At 34.1% G+C, this 23232-nt stretch overlaps 1 protein-coding gene across 1 annotated transcript in view; it reads right to left on the reverse strand.

Moving 5' to 3' along the window:
- LOC131800525 (octopamine receptor beta-2R-like) overlaps positions 1-23232 on the reverse strand; it is a 384581-nt gene that overhangs the window by 106243 nt on the left and 255106 nt on the right. The gene's annotated exons all lie outside the window — the stretch shown is intronic.

Here is a 23232-nt window from a genome sequence, read left to right on the forward strand (position 1 = left end):
GCATCCAGTTTTAAAAGCATAAACTCTTTGAAACGGTTTATAATACATTCTAACGGAAACTAAATTAAAACATCAATACAATGCTAAATGGTCGAGAGAGAGAGAGAGAGAGAGAGAGGAGTGAGGTTGTACAAACACAATACAATTGTTAAGTTTTATTGAAATTTTAATAGGTTTTGAATTGGAAATGAAAACCACGTAGAGATTAGAATAAAAACTAGTAAGCAGGAAATTTAAATAGATTTGTTGTCATAACTTTTAAATTGAAAAGGATTTTTTTATTTTTTTAAATCTTAATATCAACGAAATGTTAGGATCATATGGACATTTCTCAGAAAAAAAGATTAAACAATTTTTTTTAAACTTTTTCTCCCTCCCTCGTATTTGTATTTTTTTCTCAATTTCATTTTTGTTTTTAATATTTCCGCAGATGTTTGAAAACAAAAGCAATAACGCCTCTATAGATTTATACTTCGGGCCATTCCTTTCTACTTATTATTTTTATTATTATTTTTTCTCATTTGATGTTTTTGCTTCTCTTTGGATATCATGTCATTCAGATACCCAGTCATAAACCAACTTTGTTCCCACAGAAAAGAAAAACCCATGAGTGTTTTTCATATAGTATTTTCCATTTTTCGGGGGAGTAGCACGCGATTTATTCGATTATATCGATATTTTATGTTGAGTTGGTGCAACCCATATATATGTGTGTGTATGTATGTATGTAGGTATGAATGGGTGGGTGGCCGGCTGGATGCCTGGCTGTGTTTATTTATGTTTGTCTGTGCAAATGCGTTTTTTTTATCTCTGACATCCATTCTTGTTGAAAATTTAATGGGACACATCAAGGTCGTCCAAATATTGTTTTATTGACTTCCAAAAAAATAAAAAAAGAAAATGAAAACAAATAATAAATGAAATTGTTCTTGTTCTTCATTATTGTTCTGTCATTATGAAATAATAAATATTATGAGCATTAAATTGAGCCAACCGAAAGCACTCATGTGGGATTTGCGAGTGATGGGCTATACGACTTTTGGAGATGAAAGTGAAATGAGAATGATATGTGGATAGAAAATAGAGTCCCACTGTTTAAAGATTTTGTGTTAAGTTTTGTATTTTTAAAGATTATAAAATATAGTTGATACATTTCATTTTTGGGCCCGTAATTAACTATTTTTAATTCTTAAGGAATAATTTATATACCACAAAATATTTTTTGGGAACACAGCAAAATTCGGCAAAAAATCTATGTCGATACTATTGGTTAAACGACGAACCACGCCCATTTCCGAGAGCCCAAAACAAAACAATTTTCAAGCAAACAGTAAATATCTAAAAATCTACCTGACTACGTCAGGTAGACGTGTGTGAAAAGACTGGGGTTTTTTTTGGGAAATTATTACTCAAAGTACTAAAATACACTAAATTTGGAATGAGAGTCACTGATGGAGGGCAGAATAGATATACCAAAGGGTTTTGGAAATTCAAAATTTAAGGTTAAGTAAAATTCTTAAATGGTACTAAATTTCTAAAATAGTACTATATGTAAACGGATAGAGCTAAAAACTACAAATTTGGTATAAGAATCAAGGTTGGAAAGAAAGTTTTCATATATCGAACTTTCTTTCCAACCTTGATTCTCATACCAAATTTATTTGGGTGTTGGTTTGGTGGTTTTGGAAAGTATGAGAACTGTACCAAATAGTACTTAATTTGGAGTAGTTTGGTTTAAGGTCAACATATGAAGCTGGAATTTTAAAGTTTTCTATTGGGGTCCCAGTTGGTTTTGGAAATTATACTATATTTGGTACAATTTGGTATTGGAAACAGATGGTGCGTGAAATTTGGTATTTCAGTCGCTGTTCATGTGTAGCATGGACATGTGGAGGTGACTTCGGAAATGTGTACTATAGTTGTACGAAAAGTACAGAGTGGCACTATATTTGGTAATGGATGAAGGGATAGAGATACAATTCTGAAATTTGCTATTTAGATTACTGATGGTATCTGCGATCGAGATTTTCTGGTGGTTTGGAAATGCATCCTATATTTTTACAAAAAGTATTAAATGGTACTAAATTTAGTATTGGGTGAAGACATAGAGCTGGAGTCCTGAAATTTTATATAGATGTGTCTGGGATAGGGCTGGAATCCTCAAATTTAATGCTGAAATCTCTGTTGGTATCTGGAATTGAGATATGGAGGTGGTTTTGGAAATGTGTGCTATAATTGAAATAAATGGTACTTAATTCGATATTGGGTGAAGAAATAGGGCTGAACTCCTGAAATTTGATGTAGATGTTAGTTGCTGTGGTTATGATATGGATGTGGTATTGAAAATGTGTACTACACTTGTTCGAAAAGTACAAAGTGGTATTAAATTGGGTAGTGGGTAAAGGAATGGAGCTGGAATGCCGAAATTTAATATTGAGGTCTCTGATGATATCTGTAACTGAGATTTGAGAAACGTGACAAATAGTAATACACTAAGTATTGGGTGAAAGAATATAGCTGAAATCCTGATATTTGATATGGATGTCCTGTTGGTGTCTGTGGTTAAGATATTGAGCTGGTATTGGACATGTGTACTACATTTTTTTCCGAAAGTACTAAATTGTGTATTAGATGAAAAATTAAAGATGGAATCCCGAAAGAACTGGTTTTGGACATGTGTACTAGAATCGTATTAAATGGTGCAAAATTTGGTAATGGGGGAAATTAAAGAGCTGACATCCTGAAATTTTTATAAGGTTAATGTTCGCATATAAGGTTGGCATGTTTATATTGTTCTGAAAATGCAGGGATAGAGCTTAAATCCTAAAATTTTATAACACCTTTAAAGTTTGAAAAACTAGTACGATGTATGAAGCATTGATTAAAATGATTTATCAAATAGAAAATTTTGAGTACTAAACTAGTTAAAAAGATGTTTGGCCGGGCCGAACCAAAGTTCCGCCACCACCATTTAGAACGACTAGAACCTTCCATCATTTAGAACGACTTCGGTAATTTTCAAAAAAATCCTTTCAAAATTCTGTTAAAATCTTAAAAATACCGAAAATAGCCGCTATATCAGAGTCTATATGATGACGTGGACCTGCATAGGCAAATTTTGTCATAAGCCATTACAATATTCAAATGCGAAACTTAACAAAAAATCAATAAATAATGTCGCTAATATCAACAAAATACCGAATATCGGGAGGTACCATTATATGTTGGCTATACCGAAACGTAGACCTGCACAGACAATTTGCTGTCAATGGCTGCAATACCCATTACGAACTTCACATACCAAATTTGAAACAATTCCGGTGAATAATGTCGCTAAAATCATCAAAATACCGAATATCGAGAGATACCGTTATATGGGTGCTACACGAAGGCGTGGACGTGCCAGATAATTTTCTGTATTAGGCTGTAGTATCCATTAGCAACTCCAAATACCGAATTTGAAACATTTCCGGTGAATAATGTCGCTTAAATCACCAAAATATCGATAATAGGGAGGGGGCTATATCAAAACGTGGACCTACATGGCCCGAGTTGATCGAAACCCTCATGGCAGTGGCGGAAAAATGACTCGTGAGCTGAACATTCCATTCGGCAAATATTAAAAAAATTTTGAAAAAAAAGCCATTAAAATTCCAAAAAGTGCAACAGAAAGAAAATAGACTCAAAAGAGCTGAAGAGGTACTTCCCTTGGCCGAAAGTGTTGAACTGACGAATTAGGTTTTCTCCGATGAGAAAACATTCGCTGTCCTTCGTGTTTACTTGCCAAAGAGGTCAGCTGAAAATGCGCACCTTGGGTTGGCCACCAGAACTCAAGCTCCAGCCATGGCGATGGCGTGGGCCGCGATAACAGCCGATGGTCGCTCTTCGCTCGTATTAATCGAACGTGGTATCGGAATAAATGCCGAATATTATTACTAAAATATTCTGGAGGGTGAATTAAAGCCTTGGGCATGCAAATATTTTGGCCGCCGACCTGGGACATTCCAACAGGACTCAGCACCATGGCACTCAGCACGCGCCACCCAAGAATGGTTACAAAATGAGTTTCCTCGCTTCATTTCCAGCGCACAATGGCCACCAAAATCTCCGGATACCAATCCGCCGTTGGACTTTTGTGTCTGGAGCATTTTGGAAAATAAGGTTGGCACTACAAAATACCAAAGTATCGATCACCTCAAGCAAGCGCTTCGCCGTGAATGGGCCAAAATACCGCAGAGCAACATTCGGGCAGCGATTTGTCAAAGATGACCAATTCGAACAAATCTTTAAGTTATTCAAAAATTTGATGCTATTTCCGACATTTTTTGCTTTCATTCAATAAAATTAAAAAAAAAATAGGGATTTGCCTTTGTTGCAGTTTTTTTTATCTCACCCTGTACTTTTAAGTAAAATTTTATCAACTTACTTCATTTCGTTCGGAAGCAAGAGTGATTTCCATAGACGAATATAGAATTTTATGCTGATTAAGAATATTTATACTGTAGGGTCTATTATGAATATTTTAAGGAGTTACAAACGGAATGCCAAAGGTAATATCCTCCATAGAATATTGTAAGGTATAAAAATACCATACCCGAACTGTTGGAACGAATATGAAATTTTAAGGTGGACTTTTCGCTGTGGCGTAGATAACGATTCCAATTTAACATTTTGTTCAATCCGATTTCAAACTAATATTATTAAATTAAAAATGCACTTTTTCGTATTCCCAAATGTCCATTTATTACGATATTTTTAAAATCCATATTTATCTTTAAACTCAATTATCAAAGTTTATACAAAATATTTACATATTTATTTACTTGCAACACCAATAAATATTCAAGTGGCAATATTATCACATTTCTTGTATTTGGGGCAAAAAACTAAACCAAAAAAATCTACATTTCAAAATTAAGCATTAAATTATTACAAATAAACGAGAACGGAATTGAAGTGAATGGCTAAAACCATTGGCATCTATCTCTATCTCTCTCTTCATATTCCGATAAATTCATAAATCATTCAAATCCACTTAAAATTCCCATGAAAACACCATAAAATACCAGTGTCTTCAAATTTGATATTCGATAGTGGTTGTAGTGGCGGATGCCAATCGCACAAAGTTGTACGAATGGCAATATGAATGTGTGTGTACATCGAGCGTAGCGTAAAATTGTTAAATATTCTAAGAATAACAAACAAAAATGGAATTTACGATTTAAGCGACAAATAGCAAGTACTTGGGATGGCACTCTTTATATGAGATTTATGTGAGGTGGCAATAAACAATATTTCCAAATGGCAGGAACAAGTTCCAGGACATCACGCTTGGCAGTATACAAAAAAAGTGAAGTCTGTCAGGATGCATACATACATACAATATGGGTCAGAAGTTCAAAACAATGTGTCACCTACTTCTTTGGAATTGCGAATTCTATGTTTTTTCACTTCAAAATAGACGTTCGTACATCTTACAATTGCACTAATAAACAACAATTTAAAACATTTTTTTACAACAAATAATATTTTTTATATTAAAGAATTTATGTCCTTTTGCATTTTATCCAAAAATATATTGATTCGAATATTGATGTATATAGCACATAGTTCGCACTTTCATATCGACAGTCTGGACCATTCATTTCCCATGCTGTAGCAATTGTAAATGTTCCATATTTATGTTTGGTTGGATGCATGTACATATGTGTGTGTGTGTTTCTGTGTCTGTTGAATACTAAATTTTGAATGTAAAATTTGATTTGATTTTCAATGCAAACGAATAACAAATTTGTAAATGCAAATAAAAATAGTGTTTAAATTTTACAAGTTATGTCCAATAACGCTGGGGGAAATTTGAACAGAGATTTTCTTTTTTTCATTGGATTTTTTTTTAAATGTTTTTGGGCAATTATTTGTAGATGGAAATAAAATTCCAGTAAGGAAGGACAAAAGTAGGGCAGGTACGACCTTATGATATCCTACAGTATTATGTAAATATACATAATGGTGTATGATATCATATGGTCGTCTCTGCCCGACTATCCGTAACAAATTGTGTGAAGTAATTTGTATAATACCAAATATAATCGTGATGGAATGTAATGATGGAATTTTGAAATAGATTTTCAATGTGATTCGATAGAGATCACCAAATTATATTTAAACCACAGTCCAAAAATACAAAAAAGTAAATAATAATAATAATAATAATAATAATAATAATAATAATAATAATAATAATAATAATAATAATAATAATAATAATAATAATAATAATAATAATAATAATAATAATAATAATAATAATAATAATAATAATAATAATAATAATAATAATAATATTAATAATAATAATAATAATAATAATAATAATAATAATAATAATAATAATAATAATAATAATGATAATAATAATAATAATAATAATAATAATAATAATAATAATAAAATAAAATATAAGGCAAAGTAAGTTGAAAAGTGTAGATGTAGAGGTTTGCCCACCGATCAACACACCTTAAATTATAAATTATAGTTATAAAAATACTGGTATCTGACCACTATTTCGTCAGCGAAAATTCCAATTTAAACTATGACACGTTCCAACAATTCAAGTTTAGGCCTTCTTAGTACTCAAAATTCACAAATTGTTTAGTGCCTTAAATATTGTATACATTATTCAAGTTTGTCCTTTTTAAAAAACAATAATAGGAAAATGTTATCCTCTTATATCAAAAAGTGTTCAAAATCTTCCATTTCGAAGTTTTTTCACAACCATTGCACGCATATAAAAAATGTCAGCTCTATTTCCCAACCAAGTTCCAAGCTTAATAATATTGAGTACTTTTCGTGCAATTATGGTACACATTTCCAAAATCACGCATCCAAGATACTAACAGAGACGTCAATACCAAATTTCGTGGTTCCAGGACTATACATTCACTACATACCAAATTTAGTGACATTTAGTCCTTTTCCTACATATAGTACACATTTCCAAAAAAAAAAAAAAAAACTCCATATCTCAATTTCAGATACCAAAAGAGACCTCAATATCGAATTTCAAGATTCCAGCTCTATCCCTATCCCTTTACCCAAAACCAAATTTAGCACTATTTACTACTTTTCCTACAATTATAGTACACATATCCGAAACCACTTCCTTATGTCTAAATCATATATTTCAAGCACTATCTGTTCCCCAATACCAAATTTTACCAAATATGGTACTATTTAGTAATATATCTACACTTGTAGTAAACATTTCTTAAACCATCTCTTTGTAACAAACCTGCCACCCCAGTACAACATTTAAAAATTCCAGCTTCACTCGAAATCAAAATGTTCAGACTGTAGTACCATATTGTACAGTTCACACACTAACTATACATTTTCAAAACCACCTTAATTTATCAAACTTATTTTCCTACCTTGATTATCATACCAAACTTGAAGTTTTCTCTATGCGTTCACATAATATCAAATGGTACCATTTTAGAATTTTTCGTAAACTTAAAGTTAGAATTTCTAAAAACCCACTCCAATTCAAAGTATTAAAATTTTAGTACATTTTAGTACTTTTCACATCCTTTTAGTACGAATTTCCAAAACGCAGACTAATGACACGCCTACGCACCAAGACTGACCCCTGTGCAAAATTTCAAGATTCTAGCTATGACCGTGTCGTCTGGGCGTTGATTCTATATCTGTCAGTCAGTTATTTCAGACATGTACTGAATCTTTTATTTCCCGTTTTACGTGGTTAATACTTAATCCCAATTTTTATTATATCAGAAGGAGAGAACCGAAATATTTCATATTTGCAACATTGATGGAATTAATAAGATTCACGAAATTTCAAAAAATCGCTGACTTGTTTCGCATGTTAAGAGAGTTATAATTTTGCAAAACTCTGATATTCTGTGCCGCTTTGTTTTAAACTCACAATGAATCTAATGATTTGTTGGGGAAGGCACCACATCTCCTGTTGATAAAAATATTGGAATATGAGAAACTTGAAGACAATCGAACTCTTATTTCAAATGTTATAAGAGTCATGATTATTCAACATTTTGTATAACTATAACTCTTATAAAAAATTTGTGGGGAAGTACTTGGTGGAGTGGGGAGATATTATTCATTTTCCTTTCTGACTTAGCACTGATACAAATATTGGAACTGTCAAAGTTTGAACAAACTTGGATGATCTTTTTTTTTATTTTCCGTGAAAGTGTTTATCTTCTGTGGGGGAGATACAAGAAAGAGTGGACCGATATTTCATATCTGTGAACTCGATGTAAGTTTGATAATAATGTTACGATGTACTAAATCGGATTTCAGTCAAAGAGGCCTAGGGGCTAATATCGTTATTTCGATGAGACACATTTTGGCCGTATCAATAATACATAATTACTGCAGTCATATGGTAGATCTTTAATACAGTATATGATCTAAATTAAATTAAAAATATATATACATCACTGTTGATTATCGTATTTATATATAAGAATTAATAAATAAATGAATAAAAGGGTTTTCAGTCAACAGACCTTGAAGTTGCCGATAGCTTAAAATCACCGCTTTGTCACTTTAGGAAGAAAGGTCAGGTTTGTCACTCAGGAAGAAAGACAAAAGGTGCTGGTACAACGAACCACAGTGCAAGTTAGCAAAACAACTTCGACCAGATATCTACTCAATCTCTATTAAGCATGATGAAATAAACATTACGGATAACCACAGGGATGCTAGTAGGCCACTACAACATCCGATCACGAACGTCCAAATGGGATAACTCTAACGACAAATACTACAGAATGTGTAAAAATGATGTAGAGAATGAAACGATCGCACACCTTTTATTGCACACTCCATACACGGATCCATTTGCCATCTATAATATCCCAAAAAGGCGTTACTGGCTTTCGCGCTAGAGTTAAAACAAAACTCTTTTCGGCGCTTTTCTCCATCCATTCCATTTTCTTCTACAAAGATCTATGATGCTCCATACTTCGAAACACTTACTATTCCTTTTTCTTAAGACTTTAGAGGTAGACTTTAGAGGTTTTTAGAGGTACATCATAATGAGTTCAAAATAATGTTACCATAAAATTGTGTCCACTTTAAAATGGACTGAAATTTGTAATCTGGTGTTCTTAATGGATACCAGATGTCCTTGCAAAATAATGTTAATGTGGGTTCACAATTATATATAGGTCCCATAGAACCCTTCCACCGATTCTACTTCTTTGAAGGGGTTTGTTTTCAATTGATTTTACTTGCTTTTAGCTTAATATTCTTCTTTGAGATAGGCTAACAAATTGATGTGTGATGTCAACATTAATTTTTTTTTAGTATAGCTACACTTGATTTGAAGGATAATTAAAGATTTTGGCAAAATGTTTCAACAGTTTTTGATGTAACTTGCCGTTTTGGTTTCTGAATACAATGTATACCTCCCTGCAAAAATTTTTCATTAATTCACTCTTTGGCATTTCGCTCATATAAAGGTACCTTCACATTTGCCGTACTTTAAAGTTAAAGTGACATTTTAAAACACTAGTAAGATCCACAAATTAACAATTTTAATATTTAATCTATAAATAATAGATAAAACACTAAAATTTAGTGTTACTTTATTATTGAACTGACTATACTACAAATCAAATTTTCCAAAATCATAAACAAACAAATGGACAAATAGACCTAAGATCGGACATTCATACATAATAATTCATTCCAGGGCAGAAGGCAACTCTTGCATGTTACCAACAAATTCAAAAGGATAAAACATATTGTGACCTATGTTAAGAACGACATTTCATTTAATATTTTTAAATACTACCCGTACTCATACTTAACATACGCAACAATATTATCATCAAACATATTCATACTTCTGTGCTGAATATGCATTCCGATTGAATCGATGTCGAATTGTTCTTCAGGCATTCATTCATTTGTTCATTCTCACAGAGGGGAAATATTTACGACACAATGATGTCCATTTGTTTTTATTTGTTCAATACTGGACGATGTATAAGGCAAATAAAAATGAGAACAAGAGAAGCCATAGCAGCCAATACTGAGGAGCCCTCTGTGGCCATTTTTATACAATGACATTCATTTTATGGTTTACTGACTTCTTTCTTTCGTTGTTTTGTTTTTGTTCGACTTCTGTTACTAATTAAAGCATCAGATGATGATTGTTATTTCATTTGTTTCACATTCAGATGTGTGGCTTGCATTGTGTGTGTGTCTGTGTGTATTGTCCTTAAGCTTTGATATTTGCCTTAAGCCTGATGGCCAATAATTCGTAAATCAGTAGAAAACTCAATTCTCGCTGGATTTTATTACTGCAAGAAATAAACTCCTTTTTCACATGAACCATAGAAATATAAATGGACTCAATGACGAATGTATGTGTATGGGAGATTTTTTTCGAATGCAACTGTATACCATAAATCCTTGAGGACATAAATAAATATTGTATGGGAAGTATAACACTGTAGTTTTAAGACATATGAATATTTTATGAGAATAATATATAGGGTGAGATGAAGAAACTGCATCCAACTTCAGACTACTGTCATTTCTAAGCCACTTATTCCAGTGACAGCTCACTATGTGGTTTACAAGCATACAAAAGCATTTTGTCGAGAATTTTCCAGAAAAAAAGTTATTCGTGATGGAAATCAAGCGTGATAGTGTGATTTATTTATATTTGGCTGGAAAACTACAAGTGGCTATAGGTCGAGTAATCCAGCATTTAAATTTGAATTATTCTTTTGTGCCTCGTACCATAGCCGACGGACGGACGGAAAAAACAGCAACACTAGCAGAAATGGTTCGAAAAGTAAAGAAGCGAATTGATCGAAACCCGCGTCGCAGTGGCCAAAAAATGTTTCGTGAGCTAAACATATCGCAATATTCCATTCGGCAAATATTGAAAAATGAGCTCTGAGTAAAGCATTCGAAATTCGAAATAGTGCAAGAACTTACATCGCAACAGAAAGAAATTAGACTTAAAAGAGGTATAGAGTTGCTTTGTATGGTCGAAAGTGGTAAACTGCCGAATTTGGTTTTCTCCGATGAGAAAACATTCCGATGAGATTGTCCAGCAGTTTGTAAAAAAACAAACTGATCTTGTTTACCTGCCAAAGAGGTCAGCTGAAAATGTGCACCTTCGGTTGGCCACCAGAACTCAAGCGCCGGCCATGGTTATGGTGTGGGCCGCCATAACAGCCGATGGTCACTCTCCACTCGTATTAATCGACCGTGGCATCAGAATAAATGCCGAATATTATCGCGAAAATATTCTGGAGGGTGTAATAAAGCCTTGGACATTCCAAGAGGACTCAGCACGCGCCACCCAAGAATTGTTACAAAATGAGGTTCCTCGCTTTATTTCCAGCACACAATGGCCACCAAAATCTCAATATACCAATCCATTGAACTATTGTGTCTGAAGTATTTTAGAAAGCAAGGTTCGCACTAAAAAATACCAAAGTGTAGATCATCTCAAGCAAGCGCATCGCCGGGAACGGGCCAAAATACCGGAGAGCAACATTCGGGCAGCGTGTGATGGTTTCATTGGCCGTCCATAATTCGTGTCAAAGGTGACCAATTCGAACAAATCTAAACTTATTCTTAAATTTGTTGCCATTTCCGACATTGATTGCTTTCATTCAATAAAATTAAAAAAGTCAAAATTTTGGCGCTTGACTTTGTTGCAGTTTTTTTTTTCTCATGCTGTATATGAAATATTATAGTCTATACGAGACCAGTTTCTATAACATTGCAAGTTAATAAATTCGAGGTAAGGCAAATATAGCTAAAGAAGCGAGGAAAAAGTCTAAAGAAAAGTATTGCTCTCAAAAATTGTGTAGGGTCTTATATATATCTCATAATTTCTCTCAGATTCCCATGTCTTTAAAAAACGATTTTTTTAAAACAATCAACCCTAATATGCAATAAATAAAAAAAAGGATATATTCTCTAAAAGAGAAAAAAATTGAAATTCGCCCCAATATTCAATGAACAAAATTTCACACAAAATCTGATAAAAAATACTTATTTCGGCCACTTGACTTTTCATTGGACAAACAAGTATTTTTATGTTCCAAAATCACTGTTCAAAAAATACCAAAAAAAATAAAAAAAATCTATTTTATTCTTATCAATAGAAACGCATACATTCACAATATTTATGTTCGTTTAAGTATCTTCGGACATGAAAATCACAGTTTTTATGACCAACCGAATTTTATGTTCACATAAAAGTGGACTCTACATTCCTTCTACATTTTGCTGGACATTAGAAAAAAAAACCTGGTAATAGCTTGCGGTTCGTATGCTCTTCTGAGATTATTTGCGATTTTGTTTTGTTTGCAATAAAAAAAAAAACTTTTTTGGATTCAATCAAAGTAAAATATACAGCAGTAAAATAAATTAAATAGAATTTTTATTAGAGGCTTAAGGAATATTTTTATATTTGCAAAGTAGAAAAATATTTTTGAATCAGAGAAATATTTTGAACGAATAGGATAACATTTTCAAAAGAAATGTCACGCATTCCTGATACCGTATTCATGTAAATAATTTGCATGGTTTGTGTATAGCCATCAGATTTCCGGTTATTCATTTTTATTGCTTTTTTCAAAAACAAAAATGGAACAATTTGCAAACATTTTCAAGGGCTCGGTAATTATTCCAACGTAAAAGTCTACAGCTAGGATTAATCTATCTTGGAACCCTAGGAAAAATGTACTGTATATAAATGTTACTGTTATATTGTTGCTATAATAAAAGATGGACTTATGGGTATATATTTTTCCCAAAAGCTTTTTATTCCCGATAAACATGTTCGCCCAATAACCATTCAAAAAAAAAAAATAAATAAATAAATGAAATAAAAAATCCTTTATATAATAATTATTAAAAGGTGGACCTATACTAAATGTATATTTTGAAAATATATACTAACAGAAATACTAATAGTATTGTTGCTGTAGCCCAAAGAGTTCGCGACTTCCCAAGTTTGTTGTTTCTCGTCGTTCTTTGGAGACGGACATTCCACAACGTCAAAAAGTCGTATTTTGCATAATGATATGGGTATTAAGGCTTATAATATTTACTTAACACATAAGCTGATCAACAACGTTGTGTTTTTGCTGATTGTATTCTTAAAGTGCATGGACATTATCCGGGATTTAATCCATAAACCATTTCGATTGAAAGCGACGATTTCGTCCATAAATAAGATGTATTGTTGAGAAGCTTCACCATCTTCAAGGTGTGAGTGTTTTTTTTCTTATCAATTTATGATCCAGCCTCTGTTGGATCTTAATATTTCTAGAACAAAGATTGAGATATCGAGAGGTAAATAATGATTTTTATAGCCAGAGTTAAAAGCAAAGATCTGACCAAGTCTCCTTTCAACAAGAAGGCGCTAGGCAAGCATAAAAAGTATTGTTATCTCAATGCCTCCCGATTCTTCTATTGAAGCCACGTATAAGATAAGTCCGGTGTCGCTTCAAGATCTCAGCGATGGAATTCCTGGGGATATCGAGAGCATAAGGCAGCCACTTTACTTATGCCAAAATGCAAGAAAAGGATATGCTCCTGAAGGCATACCAATAAGAATAAGAAGCATTGAAGTTTAAGCAAATGTTGACAACGACTGCGTCTCAAATTGTACATTCGCTTAGTCCATTGCGTCAACTGAAGAGGACTCGTCTTACTGTATAGACATTAGTTTTAAAATAATTTTAAGGCATTATATCGGGTAAATCACAGTTATGCGCGCAATTGACCGGTCCCGAACGAGAAATTAAGTGTTTACCGAACTCGCCTCTCAATAAGTCCTTTGTTACGTGTGAAGTGGCAAGTCAAGCTTCAGTATTGAAGGCAATACAGCGTATATCTGTATATAGGAATCGTAGGTTCGTTTAGAAGTTCGGTCCGATAATGCTACTTACCTATTAACCGCACCAAACTGTTACTTTTTCTTGATGCATTTGTAGCTTTTGCGATGATTCTGGCGGATCTTCACTTCAAAATCGACCACTTTGCTTACTTATGCCAAAAATTGAGCTCAATATTGGCATATCTTAAAAACCAGTAAAAAAAACAGGAAAACTCTGCCGTCCAACCTTTACTACCCCACACTATTTGGAAGGAATTTGAAAAACTGAAAATCGTTTATATGAAAATTGTTATATGGTAGCTATACGAAGACAAGGACCTGCATACGCGATTATTTGTTACAGGCTGAAGTACCCATTACGAACTTTAAATACAAAATTTGAAAAAATTCCGAGAATAATGTCGCTAACATCATCAAAAAAGCCGAATATCAGGAGGTATCGTTATATGGGGCTATACGAAGAGGCGAACTTGCCAACGCGATTTTTTCTCATAGGCTTTAATATCTGCTGATATTTCCCATTTACAAACTTAGCCTGCCTACTGGCAAAATACGCGTGTGCAAAAAAATCTTATATCTCAATTCATCCGAAAGACAGCATTATTACAACAGACAGAGAGACAGATGGCCATCTAGAATATATAAACTTTGTAAGGCCTGACATGAGTATTTCGAGAAGTTAAAAACGGAATTACTAAGTTAATAGTAAACACTCTATTGTATGGTGGAGGGAACGGCAAAATGTGAGTTAAAAATTTATATTTTTCTTCAAATCTTTTTTATCATTCTAGAAAATATTCATGTTGATAGCTGCAGAAGTTAGTAAGTTATGGCATTTTGCATGGAGTTTGACATAAATCAAGCAAACAGTATATTAAGTCTATTAAGCACGAAATTTAACGCTGATATCTGGCGGTCTCTTTTTTGAAATGCTCTTATTAATTTGAGCCATCAAATTTTAATCTATAATTGTTAATGTACTTTTTTCGGAATTCCTTTTTTCAGATAGAGTATCCGATGAATATGTATTACAAACGGAATAGCACTTACATATGGTAGAATTGTTTGAATTTTTACGAGTAAGCCCTGCAGAACAGATCAACACAAAGTCAAAACGATTAACAAAAATCAAAAATTATTAGAAATCAGTCTGTCAAAATCATATTCAAGAGTCATATTACAGGTGAATTTTAAATAATTCGCTCACTCGCTACTTTAGAAAAGATTTATTTTTAAGGTTCTCCATTTTGTCATTCTGTTATGACACCCTAGAAATTCCACTGATTGAATATCAATTTTTCATGATTAACCTATAATAAACTTCCCCCATTATCCTCTTAGTCTCGAAAGCCTGTTTAATATATTGACGTGTCTTCATGTGAAACAAATCAATATTTCCCTATCTCTTATGTAGACTACTACGGCGTATGAGTAATCGTATTATCAATGGCGTTCTATGGCGTATGAGTAATCTTATTATCAATGTTACTCATACAATATTAATTTTATTGCCAACATCTTCATAAATAAAAACACACAACCTTTATCCAAATTGCTACCATAAGCTTCAATATTAAATTTTTCTCTGATTTCCTGAGGTTGCCATTCCATTACGGGTTATCCACTTAGGTATGTGCCTTGGCCTAAAATGTTTCCCCATTCGCAGAGCCAAAAAGAAGATTGAGTGAATAAATAAATAAAGAACAGAGAAAATAGCAAAATCATCAGTCTAACATAAATTACCAATGGCTACAGGACGACAGGGAATCATTTAAATAAATGACCAAAATATCCTGTCATAGGTTTTCCACTCTTTTACCATTGCCGTCCTGTTTCCCAAAGAATTCGCCTTCATTGATTTGTGTGAACTACATGGCATTTAGTGTGTGTGTGTGTGAGTGGGATGTGATTTGAATGACCAACAGTGGAAGCATCAAATTTGATTGTTACTGACATTGAACAGAGCAGAGAAGAGAGAGAGAGAACAAAAGCCCTATAGTAGAGAGCCAAAGGATGGCAACAATATTTGCCATGACGTTGCGACATAGTTACAATGAAACCAAACCAAATTCATTGCCAACGATAGCATATGAGCCACAAATAAATGTATTGCTTGTCCGCCATTCTGTCTATCATTGAATGTCCAGGCAATTGTCTCCCCTTCCCCTCTTCCCTTTCACGACCACATTCAAGTCTATTAATTGAGTGTCCATTCAAACTGTCTGTTTGAGTTAGATTCTGTTGTTGTTCCAAACAAAAAGAAACATGTATCAACATCATCGTCGTCAAACTAAATACAAAATTAAATATTGATTTTCCACAACCATACAAACGGACAGAGGGAAAGACAGACAGACTGACGTACAAACGACATATTGACAATGTTTATTCCAGGGAGTAAACCATTGAACCAACGAAAAGAGTGAAAGTATCCTTTGGCCAAGTTCTAAATAAATGTGTATTTTTCTCTCTCTGTGTCTGTGTATTTGTGTATTCTATTATCGTGATGGCCTTTGATTTCGATTGCATTTATCAGAATGCGAATCCTTTTCGGTGACTTTTTCTCACCTAATTAACTCTATTGTAAGTTTAACAAAACAATATAAATAACCGACAATAGGATTGACTACGTCGAGAACGACGCCGACGACAACTGCTGATTGAATGAATTGATTTCATTTCATTTGATTATTTTATCGACAAGTCAAAAACAATTTGTTCAGGGTCAAATTTGAATAACAAAATTAGATGGCGTGACAAAATTGTTTGGTGTTGAAAATGGTGGTAATTTGGTTTGGATTTCATATTGAATTCAATTAAATTAATTAGGAGTCAGATAGAAGTAAAAAATTGTTTGTACTGCCTAATGAAACAAGAACTGATTGTTTTTTTTTTTAAATCGAGATAGTCAGCCCACGAAATCGCGATGGAGAGCACGCAATACCTATAATTGTGGTCTGAAAAATTGCTAAATAATCGGTATGCCAACTATTAAAACATATAAGCTTAGCATCTCATTTTCGGTATTTTGAAAGTTTCAGATAGAATTTAGGACAGAATGGATTGTGATTTATCGACTGTGTTATCAGTAGATATAAACTTTCTGAGCATTGGGTCCGGGTTCTATCTAAGTATCCATAATTATAAGGTCTGTTCCATATTTTATAACTAAATGATATCAAAATTGTTATTTTGGGTTATTAGAGGGTAAAGGGAAACCTTCTACATGGTTTTTTGTGCTGGGTCAAGATTTGGGTGAAGAAAGTGTCAAATGCAGTCATAGGTAATAAATACGAGTTAAACATAAAATAAATAACACCAAACCAACAAGAAGGGCTTGTTAGAATGATATGCTGCCAAAACGGAAACATTGTTGATAAAAAATGCTTATTTAAGACCAATGCCCCACTGATAAGTGGTAACTGAAGGAACCAGAATTACATTTAATATAACTTCGATACAATATTCAAAGTCCAAGACATCCAGTATGTTTCTTAGGTTGGTAGAATTTATACCAAATTCGTTTCAGTACATTTGGAGTCGATCGAGGGTGCCATCTGTCTGGCACCCTTGGAAAGAGTATACGATTTCGTTCAAACCTGGTTTATTGTAATATAATTATTAAACGTAGATATAGAGTGTGAGATGAAAAAACTGCAACCAACTTCAGAATGCTGTTATTTCTAAGCCACTCATCCGAAAACTTTTATTCCAGTGACAGCTCATTACATTGTTTACAAGCGTACAAAAGCATTTTGCTGAGAATTTTCCAGAAAAAAAGTTATTCGTGATAGAATTCAAGCGAGATGATGAGTGTGATTTCTTTATATTTGGCTGGAAAACCACAAGTGGCTTTCGTGTCTCTTACCATAGCTCGTTACCGTGATAATGGTAGCATAGCCCGACGTCAAGCATGCAGACGGAAGAAAACAGCAACATCAGCAGAAATTTTTCGAAAAGTAAAGAAGCGACTTAATCGAAACCTGAGTCGCAGTGGTCGAAAAATGGCTCGTGAGCTGAACATATCGCAATATTCCATTCAGCAAATATTGAAAAATGAGCTCGGGATAAAGCCATTGAAGTTCCAAAAAGTGAAAGAACTTACACTGCAACAGAAAGAAAATAGACTCAAAAGAGCTAAAGAGTTGCTTCGCTGGGCCGAAAGTGGTGAACTGCCGAATTTATTCGTGTTTACTTGCAAAAGACGTCAGGTGAAAATGAGTACCTTCGGTTGGCCACCAGAACTCAAGCGCCGGCCATGGTGATGGTGTAGGCCGCCATAACAGCTGATGGTCACTCTCCACTCGTATTAATCGACCGTGGCATCAGAATAAACGCCGAATACTATCGCGAAAATATTCTGGAGGGTGTAAGCCTTGGGCACGCAAATATTTTGGCCGCTGACCTTGGACATTCCAACAGGACTCAGCACGCGCCACCCAAGAATGGTTACAAATTGAGGTTCCGTGCTTCATTTCCAGCGCGCAATGGCCACCAAAATTTCCGGAAACCAATCTCTTGAACTATTGTGTCTGAAGTATTTTGGAAAACAAGGTTGGCACTAAAAAATACCAAAGTGTCGATCAACTCAAGCAAGCGCTTCGCCGGGAATAGGCCAAAATACTGCAGAGCAACATTCGGGCAGCGTGTGACGGTTTCATTGGCCGTTTGAATGCTATAATTCGTGCCAAAGGTAACCAATTCAAACAAATCTTATCTTATTCTAAGATTTCATGCTATTTCCGACATTTTTTACTTTCATACAAAAAAAAAAAAAAAATAAATAAATAAATAAAAAAATGTAAAAATTATGGCATTTGACTTTGTTGCAGGTTTTTTATCTCTCCCTGTATTTGTAAAACTAGGCAAATTGTGCCTTTTTAGTAGTAAATAGTCCGAACTCGAATCATTGAAACGAATCTACAATTTCGAGGTGGACTTTTCGCTGGCGAAGTAGGAGGCACTTGCCTCCTGTTCCATACATTCAACTTGTGTATCCCTCTTATCGATACTTTAAAAGCATTATTTGAGGTAATATCCGTTATTTATACCCTTACCATATGCCTATTAAGGATATATATAATTTGGTGGGGCAAAAATATGCCGCATCGAAACAATGGTTTTATGTCCTTGTTCTCGTTGAACCAATCCTTCAAACCTGTTTCTGGACATTTGAAGTCTGGCTGACTTGACACTCGAAGGGAGTATTCGATTTGGTCCACACTTAGTACATCGTAATATTACTATGAAACTTAGATCGAGTTCGAAGATGGTCAACATTGATCGATTCCTTCTTGTGCATTCCTCACAAAAGATCAGAATTTTCACATTAAATAAATTGCCATATAAAACCAGAAAATGTGGTACAAACTTTAATTTTTTTTCATAGCTGGAGCAGGTGAGAAGATGGATAACATCGCCCAACCCCTTCTAATACCTGCCTCACAAAGGGTCAAGATTTTGAAAAATCGTAGCTCTTAAAAAATGTGATATAAACCCCCCTTGTCTTCAAATTTCGCTCGTCCAGGAATTTAAGCAACACAATATCTTGCGTGAAGGTGGAATATAGCGGACCACTCTTTCTAGTGCCTCCCCATAAACAGTTACCATGACGAAAATTCGAAATTGATACCACGTTTACATTAGAACTTTTTTCAGGGTTAACCTACTGTAAGAGGATTTATTTGAAGTACAAGTAATGGGTATGACAATTTTAGTCCAATCCAGTGGATTCACCCATTTATATGTAAACGTAATGTAACATCCGACTCTTTTAAATCTTGCCACATCCTAATATTTTTATAAACAAAAAATCTTATGTGAAGATGGGATATAGCAGATCACTCCTTTAAGTACCTCTCCCACAAGGGGTCAACATTTTGAATATTCATATAAATGAGCTGAAATGCGAAATAAGCTTTCGATTCACTTCCAGCTTTCACTCATATTTAAATTCTGATTATCCTAATGGTAATTGCACACATAAGCACAAACTTATTTCAATTTCCTCAAAATAATTTTCCATCAACGATGTGTTCCATTCACATTTCCTCGCCACACCATAATGATGAATGCGATAAAACTGATGATTTATAGTTTCCATAAAGGATATTATTGTATCCTAATAATATACACATACAGACATAAATATATAATGGACACATACGTATATCCGTAAATGGCGATGTTCAACACAAGTTAATAGTGCGTAAAGCATTAAATTGATAAGCGTTGTTAGTATTATTTGTAAACCATTTATAATATTCATGGCTGTATCTTTATTTCACATTCTGTATTCAGATTTCCAATGGCCATGCCAGTCGGTGAGTGTGGGTGTGTGTGTGGATGTAGTTCTGCTTATTTAAAGAATTCATTCAAGTATGGGATAACCATGGAAATCTCTTGCTTTCTCTCTCTCTCTCTCGCAAGGCATGGAAAGTCAAGCGAGACATACAACAAAACGCTGACATTGTCAAAGATCCATGAAAATCAATTGCCTGTTTTGTACAGCTTAGACATGGATGCCGATGATGATGATGACGACGGCAGTGATGGAGATGACAGAGACGGCGACGACGACGACGTACATGGGACAGACATAAATGACTTTAGTTGATATGTTAGACAATGAATAATGGATCGAATGTCAGGCAAATACAAATACTGAAATTGATAGGAAATCTTGCTATTAATGATGAGATGGGAGGATTTGACAAAAATAATTTGGATTAAAACAAAAGACAAAGGAAATGTTTGCCCAAAACAAAGGATACTATTATGTAATTTATACTTATGATGAAAACCTATATAAATAGACATACAGGATTTCTGTTTCTGTGGTAGTTATGGTATCCTTAAATGTCATGTATCATTAGTCAAAGTTCAAGGAATAATGGAAACAATTGATGTGATTTAACGAATATTGTATTTAATTTTAATAAATCAAACAAATATGAGGCACAACTATATAGGATGTAGAACAATCAAGGAGTTACAAATATTTAGTTTTTACAAAAATATAAGGAAAGAACTACTAGTTATGAAAGACGAGTTATTAAAGTCGAATTAAAACCGAGACACCTGTAACTCTGTGCGCAAATATTTATTCTTTTCCCGAAATTACAGGGAAATAGATTATTAAAGTAAAGCTAAAACCAGTGAAGAAAGTCTTAAAGTCGGGCGGGACCGACTTTATGATACCCTACACCACTTTGCTGATTTAGTAGAGCTCCGCATAACAATTAAAAGTTTTTATAGGAGAATTCAATCATAAAACGCTATGATTATAATTATAATTTAAAGTTCAAAGGACTAAATATGCCGCAGCATTTGTGTCTTTTACATTCGGACTTGTTTTGCCCAATTGGTGCACAATTAATTTGAAATCGGATAAAAATATATATGGGAGCTATATCCAAATCGAAACCGATCTCGATAAAATTTGGCAAAGATATTTCTGAGCTGTATTTCATATATTTCCCTGAATATCGTTGTTACGGAGTGCATATTACGGCTGTGGGTAACAAATACAACAAATCGGATGAACAATATATATGGGAGCTATAGCTATATCTGAACCGATCTTCACCTTGACATACTAGCTTCTAGACTCAATTCGGCCGTAAGTGCCAAATTGGTGTAGGGTATAAATAGAAGACACATCTGATGGCCTTTTGAAAGTATATATCGCAAGGTAACTTTACTTAGAGTATTTGATTATTTAAGACTACAAAGAGGTTTTTTTTGATTCTTTATTTCAAAAAATGGTTTTGAGGTTTATAGAGATGTATACTGCCAGCCAAGAGTTTTGATTTTTCAAACTGTTGAGTCTTTATGGGGGAGTTCCGAAGAAGTGGACCAGTATTGTCCATTTCGTATCTGAAATATAAAATAAGCGTGAGGTGAAGCATTCTTGATTTTTTTTTTTTTTTTGATTTTCGCATCTGGCCTTACACTGACAAAAATATTAGGATTTGTAAAGTTTGCATAAAAACTAATTATTTTCATTGCCCATCTCTAAACTCAATCTAAGTTTGATAATAGTAATGTTACGATGCATCCATTTTTTCACAACGAGAGTTGTCGTAGACACCAGCCAGACAGACAGACATACGGATGAACATCCCTGAGTCGACTGCAAAATGTTCTGAGACGGATTTGGCACATTTTGGCCGTGTGAAATAATATATACCCTCTGTTGCCATATGACTGAGGGTATCGTTTAAGGCAGAATGTGTAAATATTCTATATAAAATTTCACTATAGGTATATATATACAGGGTGAGGTAAAAAACGCCATAATTTGTAAATTTTTTCAATTATTTTTGAATGAAAGAAAAAAATGTTGGAAATAACATCAAATTTTAGAAAAAATGTAGATTTGTTCAAATTGGTCACCTTTGGCATGAATTATGGCCTCCGAACTGTCATTGAAACCGTCACATGCTGCCCGAATGTTGCTTTGCGGTATGTTGGCTCATTTCCCGCGAAGCGCTTGCTTGAGGTGATCGACACTTTGATATTTCTTAGTGTCAACCTTGCTTTCCAAAATACTTCAGACACAATAGTCCAACGGATTAGTATCCGGAGATTTTGGTGGCCATTGTGCGCTGGAAATTAAGCGAGGAACCTCATTTTGCTGAGTGCAATGGTGCTGTGTCCTGTTCGAATGACTACGGTCTGCGGCCAAAATGTTTACGTGCCCAAGGCTTAAATACACCCTCCAGAATATTTTCGCGATAACATTCCGCATTTATTCTGATGTCGATAAATACGAGCGCAGAGCGACCATCGGGTGTTATGGCGGCCCGAACCATCACAGGCGCACATTTTCATTTTGTTTGTTTACAAACTTCTGCACAACGAATGTTTTCTCATCGGAGAAAACCAAATTCGGCAGTTCACCACTTTTGGCCAAGCAACTCTTTAGCTCTTTTAAGTCTATTTTCTTTCCGTTGCGGTGTAAGTTCTTGCACTTTTTGGAATTTCACTGGTTTTATTTCGAGCTCATTTTTCAAATATTTGCCGAATGGAATATTGCGATATGTTCAGCTCACGAGCCATTTTTCTGCTACTGCGACGCGGGTTTTGATCAAGTCGTTTCTTTACTTTTCGAACTATTTCAGCTGATGTTGCTGTTTTCTTCCGTCCATTTCCTTGACGTCGTGCTACGCTACAAGCATGAGACACAAAAAAATTATTCACATTTAAATCGTGGAGTGCTCTAACGATAGCCACTTGTGGTTTTCTAGCCAAATATAAAGAAATCACACTATCACGCTTGAATTCCATCACGAAAAACTTTTTTT

Source organism: Musca domestica, unplaced genomic scaffold (genome assembly GCF_030504385.1).
Source record: "Musca domestica strain aabys unplaced genomic scaffold, Musca_domestica.polishedcontigs.V.1.1 1, whole genome shotgun sequence".
In the NCBI taxonomy this organism is placed as follows: domain Eukaryota; kingdom Metazoa; phylum Arthropoda; class Insecta; order Diptera; family Muscidae; genus Musca; species Musca domestica.